This window comes from Urocitellus parryii, chromosome 5 (genome assembly GCF_045843805.1).
Source record: "Urocitellus parryii isolate mUroPar1 chromosome 5, mUroPar1.hap1, whole genome shotgun sequence".
NCBI lineage: Eukaryota > Metazoa > Chordata > Mammalia > Rodentia > Sciuridae > Urocitellus > Urocitellus parryii.
The window spans coordinates 90604198-90616760 of record NC_135535.1 but is presented as its reverse complement, the minus strand read 5'-3'; the positions used below and the strand labels follow the sequence as shown (position 1 = coordinate 90616760).

The window sequence follows — 12563 nt, the reverse complement described above, 5'->3', positions numbered from 1 at the left end:
CAAAAGTTGTTAGGATTGGTGACAATATGGGAAGAAGTGAAAGGAACCTCAGCATTCAGGGGCTGCTGCTTCTAACGGTTTATATTAACCAGGTCCCGAGCTCCTGCTGGGTGAAAAATGGGTTGAGTTGACTGGGAACAACTGTCAGTGTACTAAGACTGGAGGGTAGGGGGTGAATAGGAAGCAGCTTTTCCCAGGGGAGAGGGCCTCTTCTATGCAGCTGAAAATGTTTATTGCTGCTTAATGTTCTATTGCTGAACTTGATTTCTTATCGTCTCAGAGACCTTTAGCTGCCTATAAAACAGAATTCACATTTACTGCCTACTTACTCCTTAGGGATCCTTGAGAATTCCCTGGGTTAATTTATGCTAAGTGCTTTGTCTCGTCAGTAATAATACTAATGTGGGCTATTAAGATATCATCCAGATAACTGAATCTCCCCCTCTTAATTTAGCTATTCTCAAACATGTCTCCTAGACTAGGATTTGAAATAAAGGTAAACTCCTAGAGAACATTCCCATGAAGTGTGCTTGTCACATTTGTGAAGCAAGGAAAAACATAATTAAAACAAAATTTCACTTCTTTTTTTATGCAAAAATGAGTATTTTATTTTGGTACACTAAAAGAAAAAAAAATCAAATCCATTGTATTTCTACACTGAGGTGAAAACAATGTATAAACTTGCTTATCAATCAAATATATTCCAAAAGAAAGTGTGTTCTATGAAGGTTCCAAAGCACAGGCAAATCTTAACACAATATACAGGAATCAGTAATACTGAAAATTTCTGTTCTGACAGGGTGTTTAGCAAATATAACTTTTGAATTATTCAACCAGTGAAGCAATCCCTTCCTAATAACTGTGTCAAGAGTGAAACTGAGTTGTTCCATTAATACTCTTGTGATTTCATTGTAACACTTTTTTACTGCTATCAATTTTAAATTTGCTGTACTTAAAATAAGTTTTTGAAAGTGGAAAAGTATACAAAGTTTCAGATAAAAAGATTAACAGATGCAATTTAAATAAAACTTTCCCTCTTCCCTCATATCAATTAACAATAATCATTACTTTTAACAGAGACAGACTGGGCTTTAAAATTCAACTCCCAAAATGAAAACTTGTTTTACATCTTCATCAGATATAACTGGAAAAGATTATTATATATTTGGACACCTTTTACAAGAAAAAATTTTTTTTTGTATTAAAGCAGAAACCAGTTCCTAAATCTTTTATTCAGTTGTATATCCTGTTGAGACAAATATCAGAAATAGAAGACTGTCACTTTTGCTTTTGTATTGACTTTTTGTTCACTGCAGCCTTCTATAACTTTTACAGAGTTCATGGTCCCTAATATCTCCCCACCCTCCATTTTTCCTAGGTGGGGAAATAGCTACCACAGTAAACTTTTCACTGATAGTTAAAGTTTCTGGAAACATGTACTGTTTGTTATTATTTAAGAGTAACTCAATTTGGGCACTCTGGGTGGAAGGCCTACATGTTTTCTTGTGATGCATTCCACAGTCTCCAGCATGAAAAATCCTAGGAGCTTGAGGAACCAGTACTTTCCAGAATTTTGGAAGACAAGATACAGTCAAATATTGAAGAGTCCAGTCCCAGTTATAATCATCATAGGTACAGAAAGTGTCTGTGCACTCAATCAGCTTCTGATATGCATCCCGGGTCAAGGCTAAACCCATATTGTGCTCTGTGGATTTCCAAGTTTTCACATCTACCTTGTCAGCAATGCCATGGAAATTACGACTGGCAGTATAGGTCCCCAGTGAGATAACATCACACTCAGGGCACTCTTGCTCCTTCAATTTCCACATTTTTTTTGAAGACATGGTAAAAGTCTGGAGCTAAGTAGTGGTCCTCTTCTAGGAAGAGTATAAGGCCAGTATAATCTCGAAGAACTTTGACCCTTTCCCATACGAAATGCAGCTTCCACCACCAATGATGTTTGGTTTGGGAGAATTTGGCCTCTCGGTAATGGCCGAAGGAGTCAGGATACTCAGCATTAATACCCCCCAATTTCAAAGCTGCATTCTTCTGCAGGTCTCTAGGGCAATCTCTAGGATCACTCCCCGGAAACTCGTTGGGGTACAACTGAATGCTGAAAGGAAAGAACACCTGAAGAACAGGGCAGAAATCCACCCCAGCGATCAAATTATTGATCTCTGTCGACCAGAAGTCATGGCTAAAAATGACGAGGGCGTTGTCAATGCCCTGGGCTTTCCGAAGTGAGTCCAGTAGCAGTCTGAGGTATTCCGGCCGGTTATGCACCTGGACCACCAGCACCAGCTCCCGGGGAGTCCAGGTGCCAGCCTTATCTACATTCCTCAGCGTCTGATCAAAGTTCAGCTGGTACACGAGGGACCGGTAAGGTTGTCCGCCTCCGGCTGCGGGACCGCGGGGACCGGTGGAGCCGCCCTGCGGATGCCCACCGACACCGCGGGATGTCCCCACCCCGGCCTCCCGCGCCCCACGCGGGCTCGACGTCCAGCAACGGCGGGGCAAGGGCTTCGTTCTTCCTTTGTCGCCCATTGCTGCTCCAGAGGACGAAGCCGCAGGCTCTCACTTCTTTTTTTTTTTTTTTATATAAACTTTTGTGAGGTGCTGTGGATCAAACCTGATGCCTCATGCATTCGAGGTAAGTGCTCTACCACTGAGCCACAACCCCAGTCTGAAAAAACATAATTTCTGATATGCTATTTTAATTTTACTTCCTTGAATATTGATGTAAACAGCTGGATTTTGGACATGTGCTTTATCTTCTACCTCAGCCCTGATGAGTATGTAGCAGCCTGTGGGAGTGGCTTGTTTATTTCTCTTTCCAACAATGAGCTTCTCTTTCCAACCATCATGTTGGTAGCCTGGGATCAGCCACGGTGGGACTGTTGACAAGGAGGCAAAAACTACAAATGGCACTTACCAGCATGCTATTGCCTAAAAACCATATTTAAACCAGTTCACTGAATGACTATAATGACCCATTTCAACTTTATGTGAAGGGTGTATAGAGAGTGAGTTTGGATGATTCATAATTGGAAAGACTATTCATTCCATCTGTTTCAACATATATTAATATTTTTAAATGCTACCACTACTTTTTATTCATGAAAATTAATCGCCTGTGTGCCAATGATAACATATCTTTACAGTTTGTAGCAAGTTTGCTCTCAAAAGAAAATAGAAGAAAACTGGCAGGAGAGTCTTTGGAGTCAACATTTGCAGAAGGTGTATGAAGAGATGATAAGGAATACCATTTGGATTCCAGCTCTGTTAATATTTTTAGAAAGAGATTTTTTTTTTAATTTTTTTTTTAATATTTATTTATTTTTTTAGTTCTCGGTGGACACAACATCTTTGTTGGTATGTGGTGCTGAGGATCGAACCCGGGCCGCACGCATGCCAGACGAGCGCGCTACCGCTTGAGCCACATCCCCAGCCCTAGAAAGAGATTTTGGTACCTTAATGCTCATTGCTTTCCTCCACCCCCCCCCCCAGCTCTGTTAGAGATAAGTCCTGTTAAATCTAAATTACTTTGACAATTATCATAGATTTTAAGGGATGTTGTGCTAAGCCTCGGGGAGGCAATGGAATTAAATGAAATAATGACTGCAAAGTGTTGTGCTGTTGAAGAAAAAGCTTCCCTCTCCCCCAACAGTCACTGACTTCTTAAGCAGAAGAACCAGTGATTGACTCTAACATTGGGGCAGCATTCCGTGGGTCTTATTTTCATTAGAACTATGTTGAAAGGAAAAGGAATGGTTTTCTGTATAGTGCTATAGTTTTTTTTTTTTTAAAGCAGGATGGCTAAACACACACACACACACACACACACACACACACACACATATACACACACATATTTGTATATAAATTTTTTTTTTTTGTACTGGGGAATGAATTCAGGGGCAGTTGACCTGACCACTGAGCCACATTCCTATCCCTATTTTGTATTTTATTGAGAGACAGAGTCTCACTGAGTTGCTTAGCACATCCCCCATCCTTATTTTTTATTTTATTTAGGGGCAGGGTCTCACTGAGTTGCTTAGCACCTCGCTTTTGCTGAGGCTAGCTTTGAACTTTCGATATTTCTATCTCAGCCTCCCAAGCTACTGGGATTACAAGTGTGCACCACTGCGCCTAGGCAACAAGATATATTTTAAGCTGAGGATTCTGTTAGGCTTCTAGGAAACTTAATCATTATATTTTATTGCTTAAAAAATACAGCAAAAGATCTTTATGGGAAGTTGAGCAAAATGGTAGGCATAGGAAGAAGATCTGTCCAAAGTCATGGCAGATTGTCATCGCCAAGGACTGTCAGCCACAGAGCTATGGACTCGAAAAGAAGTGCCACTAAAACCCTTAAGAAGTTGGCCACACAGACTAACTTTAGGTGCATGACATGTTGGCTTTGTTTACGTACCTCAGGATGAGTATAAAATAGGTGTATGGCAGCCTGAGACTAGAGATCATGGAGGGAAACACCACCCTGCATGTGCTTTATAAATGTGCGCCTCTGTGTATGTGGCTGAATCTCCTCTTCCTTCCTTCTGGGGAAGAGATGGCCTGGCTAGAAAATCAGATTTATCATAAAGTTTATATGTCATAGTCTTCTGTTCTTGTGTTTCTACCCTAAAATGGTTATCCACCAATTCCTTATATCTTATTTGGAGAGAAATTGTGGATGTTTGAAGGTCAGAGGCGCATAAATGAACCTGGAGCACATTAGATCTTAAAGTTCATGGGCTTAGGCATGCCAATGTGACCCTTTTAATATGATCTTACTAGAGCAGCACAATGTAAGAAAAATGCTCAGCAAGCAGATGGAGGTGGTGGAAGAATGGTGGGAAAGTGAAAGTATTGGGGAATAAGGTCAACCAAATTATGTACATATACAAATATTGTATAATGAGTCCTGCTATTATGTAATGCATCAATAAAGAAAAATGTCCAGAATTTCTGATACTATAATGTTTGGAATTCCTAACATTTGACTAAATTTTTAAGCTAAGATATTCAAGTTCATTCCTATTTCCATGCATTTGAGTTTATTTATGCAGGTAATCATTCAATAGACATTTATTGAGAAAAAATATGTATGTGTGTGTGTGTGTGTGTGTATGTATATATGTGTGTGTGTGTGTGTGTGTGTGTGTGTGTATATATATATATATATATATATATATATATATATATATATATATATAAAATCTGAAATGGAGAACTTAAAATAATGAAGCTAGAAATAATAACCTTTACTGTCTACTTTCCTGAGTCAGGAACTGTGACCAGGCTTTTAAGGATTTATTCTAGAGAAAATCTAGGATCACACAACTTGTGAGTTTCAGAGTCTGGAAATAAGTACAACTGGGATGAGACTATGAGTTTCACTCCCCGAAATGCAGCTATGACATTATACTAAATAGCTCAAACTTTATGTGCACCAAGAGGAGACAGCTACAGAATGATTTGAGGAAGGAAGGCTTCTTACAAGACATAAATTTGGAGCCAAAGTTTGACATATGGTTCCATGGCTTAATGCCATAGGGTATGTTAACAACTTGAAAGTACATAGATTTACAAATTTGAAAATCATGTAAAATTTTGGAAGGAGTAAATGACACATGTACTAACTTAAATTTACATCTACCATTTTTCATTCCTTCATCTTTCCATTCCATCAAAGTACTATACACAGAATTTTCATGAGCTATGATTTCAGCTCAAATACCTTTTCCCATATCACCTTCCCAAGCTTTGGTCACCAATTTATACTAATCACCTCTTTTTTTTTTTTTAGTAGTTAATGGACCATTTATTTTATTTCTTTATATGCAGTGCTGCAAATCGAACCCAGTGCCTCACACATGCTAGGCCAGGCCAGTGCTCTACCACTGAACCACAGCCCCAGCCCACTAATTGCCTCTTTAGAAGTTGGTCAATAGACCACCTCCATGATCTTAGTCCTTACTGTGATGTCTGGTTAAACATAGGCTCTTATGGATATTGTTAAATTTTAACAAATATTATCTTGTTTTTGCTTTCATTTCTCTTGTTTTCAAAGCCATGCCATTTTTAAAGTTTTTTAAATTTTTTATACCATTTTTTAATGAATCAAACTTCCTCATTTCAAACTCCTGTCACCTTTCCCCTTGTAAAGATAAAGAATACATAATATTGAGCTCTGAATGAGAATGGCAATTATTGACAACTTTTACAAGACTTATGGTAGATGCAATTCTAAGACAGGAGTTAGAACTCTCCTAAAAGATAAGGATTCCAATTTAGATGGGAGAGCTTTCTGCTTCTCATTTATGTTTAATGGTGCAGGTGGGAAAGTTGTTTTACCAATGGCTGCCAGATAGAATCTATTGATGATTTGACTCCAAAAGAATTAAAAGGAGTGTGGTGGAAGCAATGAGAAATGAACGAATTGCTTCTTTAGACCAGACTACTGTGCTGCTTTTTGATGATACCCATGCTTTTCCCAGAGGGACATTGTCACACAACATTTGCACAAGGGCTTCCTGTTTGTAACTCTGCCAGAACTGGGGGGCTCTGCTTACATGCTCAAGATTTCTTAAATTGCCACATTCAGATATCATAGTTGACCTCACTAATACCATTTTGATAAAACATTTATGTCACTACTTCTCTTATATCTCATTCTTGATTTGTATTGGAATCCCTGTCCTACATTTCCCCCCATCCCTCATATATCACATATTTGTTATCTGGGGTAGTTTTGAGTTGTTAATGCTTCATGCTTTTAATTCCTGTTGGCTAGAACACAAATGTTTGATGTGCAATATTATGAGGCTTGTGCATGGCAAGAAAAATTCTGCTAAAGGCCTGATAATGAGAAGTACTGCCTATTCAGAGGTCTCGTGCAGTTCATCTATCTGTTTCACTGTGTTTTGGGAGAAGTTAGTTTTCTTTTCTTTGCTTCTATGAAATGAAGGTGCCCTGTTAGACTTAAAGGGCACCTGTAATTGCTTTTTCTTGTATCCATTTTACTACTACTCATTTTCACAGTGGTTGTCTTCTATGGATTCTAAGCTGTGTACCCTCTTGAGTTGGTTACCTGCCTAATAGAAATAGCTTCTGCTCAGATCACTGTCACCTCATGGTCCCCCGAGATCCAATATCTATTTTCTTATCTGTTCAGATTCCTGAATGACAATTTTACTTTGATCTCTGGAGCATATGCTCCTTAACTTTGGCCGTTTTGAGCTCCTTGTTTTTTCCTAGACATTTTTGTCTAATCTTAGAAGTTTCTGCAGGAATGTTTATCTGAGATTAACAAAAAGGGACTTTAGTCTTTGGCACTTCACTCTGTTGTTAGCTCTTCCGTTTATTCTGTTTGCCATGATTCTTCTTTAGTAGCCAATAAAAGCATTAACTTTCTTAACTTTTGAACATAATATGCAAATATGAATGTATATATCCATATAAAGGGGTATATACTCTGTAGCTATATCCATCACGGTATCCACTTCCTGGCTGCCTTCTAACCCTCTACCTGCCCCCAGCTTTAGGGGTATATCCTAATTACTCTGAAGTGACATTTCTCATCTTTGTCTGCTGAAGTCATTTGGAGAACTTTTTAAAAAAACAGACTCCCCAGCTCCACCCTAGGCAGAACTGAATCAGAATCTCTGGGGCGTGGGATGTGGACATTTAAAAAAATACTTCCTGGGAGATTCTGAATCAACATTGTGATAGAGAACTATGTGCCTCAGCCAATCAATGTGCTGAGGCACTTCTCCTGGTGGCTGTGATTGGTTCCTTCCTGGAGGCAAAGATCACATTCACCCTCAGGGCAACGTGGCTCCAGTAGCTGTTGGCTGTCCTCTTGTGACCAGCCTTGGGATGAAGTGGATGCTTTGGACAACAGGGGAGAGAAAAGATTTCAGATACATCTTCAAGTCCTAGAATCAATTAACCCTGAAACCTCTGCTGCCTCTGGACTTCCTGTTATGTGAGAAAATAAATTTCTGGGCTGAGGAAACTGGTATCAGAAAGACTAAATGACTCATGAAAGTCAAAAAAACCCAGCTTACAGTTCAGTGTTTTTCCTGAGCACGCTTCAAAGACACTTCTCAAGAAATTGATGTGTATAAAAGAGATGAGAAAATACCGGCTCCTGTCTTTTTGAAGTAGGTAAAACACGGTTCTTAGAAACCTTATCAAATGATCATTGTGACAATTAAACTGACACCGTATTAGAGTATACAAAAGATCTGGACATCCATGGGTATTGTTATTAGTTCTACTTTACAACCGAGGAGGTTAAGGCTCAGAGAACATTTATTATTTGCCCGAAGTGATCCTGTTGGTAACAGAGTTAGGAGTTGAACCCAGATAGTCACTCAAAATCCTATAGCCATTTTGCTATACCTCTATCTGTGAATGGTCTTTCTGTTTTGAACTCCCTCATCCCCTTCCTTCCCTGAATATAGAAACACAAGGACTGAGAGGTGGGTATGCTATGTTATTCTCAGGAGAAATAGAGACATGGCACACCTGTCAATATCTGGAAGGTGAAGTTCCTGAAAATTGTCAAGTTCAGTGGAGGGATGATTTGTTTTGGGAAATTAGAGTCAAAGAGTTCTCAGGAGGACTTGAGCTGGGTGAAATGGCTGAAGATTACATAGCAAAAGGAATTGGGTTAAATCATGGGAACTATAAACACACTCCTATTTTTTTCCCCTAGTGTTTTTTATTGTCTGATCTTATGAACTTTCATTGCATCCTTTTCTAGATACAATGCCGACATTCTTGATACATATAGAATTTGCAGAAGTTCCTATTTCTGTGTTCTGGAGCTTTCTACTTTATCACCTTGTGTGCTGAACTCAAGGTAAACCAATTATCTCCATCTATAAACTAAACTGCTTCTGCAACACATTTTCCCTTAAATTCCCATGAAGTAAAAAGAATAGTCTAGCAATCTTCCACTTGTATTGCTCATAATTCTGGGCAGATAGTAAACCAATTAAACAGCACAGCTGTACAAACATTCCAACTATAATTTATGAAGCTCAGATCATGAACACATTTTCATTGTCTTCTTTCTCCATATGGAATCTCATTGTTTCTTTTAATTATTTTTTTAAAATGTGTTTATGGAAAATGGGATGTTCTTTAGCTAGTTAAAGTAAATTTAAGCTGTGTTTGAAATGTCAAAATGAATTTTTCAGAGTAAAACATTTTTTTGGGAGAATATATTGCATAAAAATATTCCTTGGGAGTAGAAATTAATGAATATCTGAGTCCAGCTTAGACAATGTCACAGAAGCTTCTCCTTCACTGTTTCTCAGTAGTTATCTTGTAGGACTATCTCACTGGCTTGGTAACCACAAGCCATTCTGCTAAAGGTATTATCATTGCAATGAACACTAAAGAGTGCTGGCTTATAGCAGATCGATTCTAAGCATATTACATTAGTTATGCTATTTAATCTCTAAAATAACCTGTTATCCCTATTTTGTGGATAAGGAAACAAAAGTCATCTTGCAAACCAGGAATTTTGACTCCAGATTCCTACTTTGAACCATGTTACTTTATCACTCTCTTTAAAAAGGAAGCAACTCATTTCACTGGTTTTCCTTAAAGTGATCTCTTTTTCCCAGGACTACTAACTGGTTGACTGACTAATTGGTCCATGACTAACTGTTCATCCAGTCTTCAAATGACAATGACACAGTTTTCTACATTGCATCACTAAAAGGCAGACCAAGAGAAATCACTTCCTAGAAATGATTAGAGAAAGAAAAATAAGTTTTGCAGCTCTACTTTAAACACAGGGACAAAATTGCCTGCTAAATTTTTTTTCTTTCTTTTCTTGATTGTTGAGATCCTTGTCCTTTGCAGCAATCAAAACAGAACTAACTGTTGAACAGTCCACATTCCTTATCTTCTGGAAACTAATGCTTTGAATCTTAAGGACAATATCTTTCTTTTTTCCCTTCTAATTCTTCCTTGTAAGTTTCTAGGAAGGGCACTCTCTCAAATGAACTGCAATCAGTTGCTCATTGTTCATGAGCTCTGCTGTGTCAGGAACGTAGCTCAGGTCCTCCTGACAAGTGTGGATTAGTGGTGGCTAAGGATGATGGGGGCACACTTCCCTTAGTTCTTGACATTTCTTTGTATAACTTTTCCCATGGTTATATTTCAGATACTTTAGATATTGTAGGAATGGGGCACAGAAGGTAAATAACTTTTCAAAGACCATGTATTTTGAGAGCCGGAGCTGGTCATTTTCTTGGCCTCAAACTCTTTTTTAAAATTTTTCCTCCTCTCTCATCTTAATTGCACCTTTGTGGTCATAGATACCAATCAAGAAAGGAAACAAAATAAAACAAACTTAAAGTAACCAATAAAATAAAAACACAAAAACTTTGTTTTGAACTGTTTGGCTACAGGACTTATCATTTATATATACAGGTTGAGTGTCCCTTATTCAAAATGCTTAGGATCAGAAGTTTTTCAGATATAAAAAAGATTTTGGAATATTTTCATATATGTAATGAGATATCTTGGGGATTGGATTCAAGTCTGAACGAAAATTTCATTTTTGTTTCATATATGCCTTACACACATAGCCTGAAAGTCATTTTGTATAATATTTTTAGTGTGCCTGCATTTTGACTATTATCTGTTACATGAGGTCACATGTGGAATTCTCCAATTGTGGTGTCATGGTAGTGCTTAAAGATTTTTGGGTTTGAGAGCACTTTGGATTTTCGATTTTTAGATTAGTGATGCTCAGCCTGTATATTTTTTGAAAATGTAACAAATATATGACTTACCATATTGTGAGGTGCTTCTGTTGAACTCTATAGCTTAGTTTCACCAGGGATGATAGAACTTTAGGAAGCTGAGTCACACCAGCAAGACAGGAAAAAGTGCTTATGAATTAATTCCCCTCACTATGCCCACTGAGCTGTTATGTTATTCTTGGAGGGGTTGACAGTAGGAAGGTATCAATGACATGGCCTCCCCCATGGCTTGGTGCTCCATTAAGAAAGTCCATGGTGAAAAATTCTGATTTATCTCTAAGTAGAGAATTGTTATTCATTTCTCATTTTTAACAACAAAAATCAACCATAATTTTCTTTTCCTTTAAACTACCTGAGAAAGAAAAAAATCAATTAAATGGCACGTATGATCCATATGATCCGAGTACTGGCTTTACTTCCTCCCCACCCATGCCTCAGTCTTTCCCAGGAATGTATTATCATTATTTGGTTGTATGTATTTTTGTTGTGTAACTTAAAATTCTTCATAGAATTTGGTTGGCGTATGAAATAATCTATAATTTGTAATTTATAATCTATAATTATAAATCCTATTTTTACTGCAAGAATAACAGGGTGAGTAGATTTTGTTCTTTATTTGGGAGAAACTTATGAGGCCAGATTCCTTTTTATAAAAGGAATTCATTTTCTGTCAGGGAAGAAAACCTTTTCCTCTACCCTCTTAGGTTTAGTTATTGGAAGCCTGTGAATTATTGACAAAAACAAATAGCCAAAAAACAAACAAAACCACCCCCCCCAAAAAAAAGAACCAGATTTTTGTCCAGATACACGTGTAGAAGTTCACAGAAAACTGACTGGAGGAGGTGATTGGAACTTATTCTCCCATCCTAGTAGGGGAGGAGAAGGAGAGAATAGCACTGATGGGAAAACAAGTGATTTTTTAGGAAGAAAAAATGAACCCTTAGAAGAATATATGGGAAATATCATACTTTCGAGACAATGTTTTTTTTTAATTTAATTTTTTTTTATCTTGGGGCTGGCTTCTCATATCTGGTTATAGGAGTCAATATTCCATGTTTGTGAAACTTCCTAGGAGGAAATTCATGACAATTGAACTCTTTATGGAAACTGCTTTAAGCAGGTAAGATAAGTTCAGGAACAAATAAAAAACAAAAAACTTGTCCATTCTGCGTCCCTTCATCTTCAAAGATCTCTGCTTTCAGAAGGGAAGTCAATCTGGGTGGACGGCTTGACATTATGAAGTTTGTGTGTTAGAATGGGCTCCAGATTTTTCCAGGTTTTAGTCAAATCTGATAACATGTCCTCTGAGACAGTAGTGGTGGTATGCACTAATTAAATTTCCAGAGTGTGGAAGCTGATACTCTCAGGTCTTTAAGCTCTCTCTTGCTCTACTCTAACTCAACATGCAAAATTCAGGATTTTGGTATTTCCTGACATCTGATTTCCTTTTTTTTTTTTTTACAGTTATAAATACTTTGTCATTTCTTGCTTGAAATGTCAAATTTGTATTTATTTTAAGTCAATTTACATTTCTTTTAAATGGACACTAATGTTAATACCACTTCTTCCACCAGGAGAGAGGGACCATGTCTTTTTTGTTGTTGTTGTTGGAGAATTAAAATAGTTTTATTTTTCCACATTTTGTTATTGGTTCATTACAGTTGCATATAGTGGTGGAATTTGTTGTTAACATATTCTTACATGCACACAATATAACAATATAATTTGCCAAATATCATTCCCTGGTATTTCTCCTTTCCTTCTTTTTTC

The 12563-nt window shown here is 37.6% G+C and overlaps 1 pseudogene; it reads right to left on the bottom strand.

Annotated features, from left to right (window-relative positions):
• Positions 1-1307: 1307 nt before the first annotated feature.
• LOC113185011 (alpha-1,6-mannosyl-glycoprotein 2-beta-N-acetylglucosaminyltransferase-like) overlaps positions 1308-12563 on the bottom strand; it is an 86735-nt pseudogene continuing 75479 nt past the window's right edge.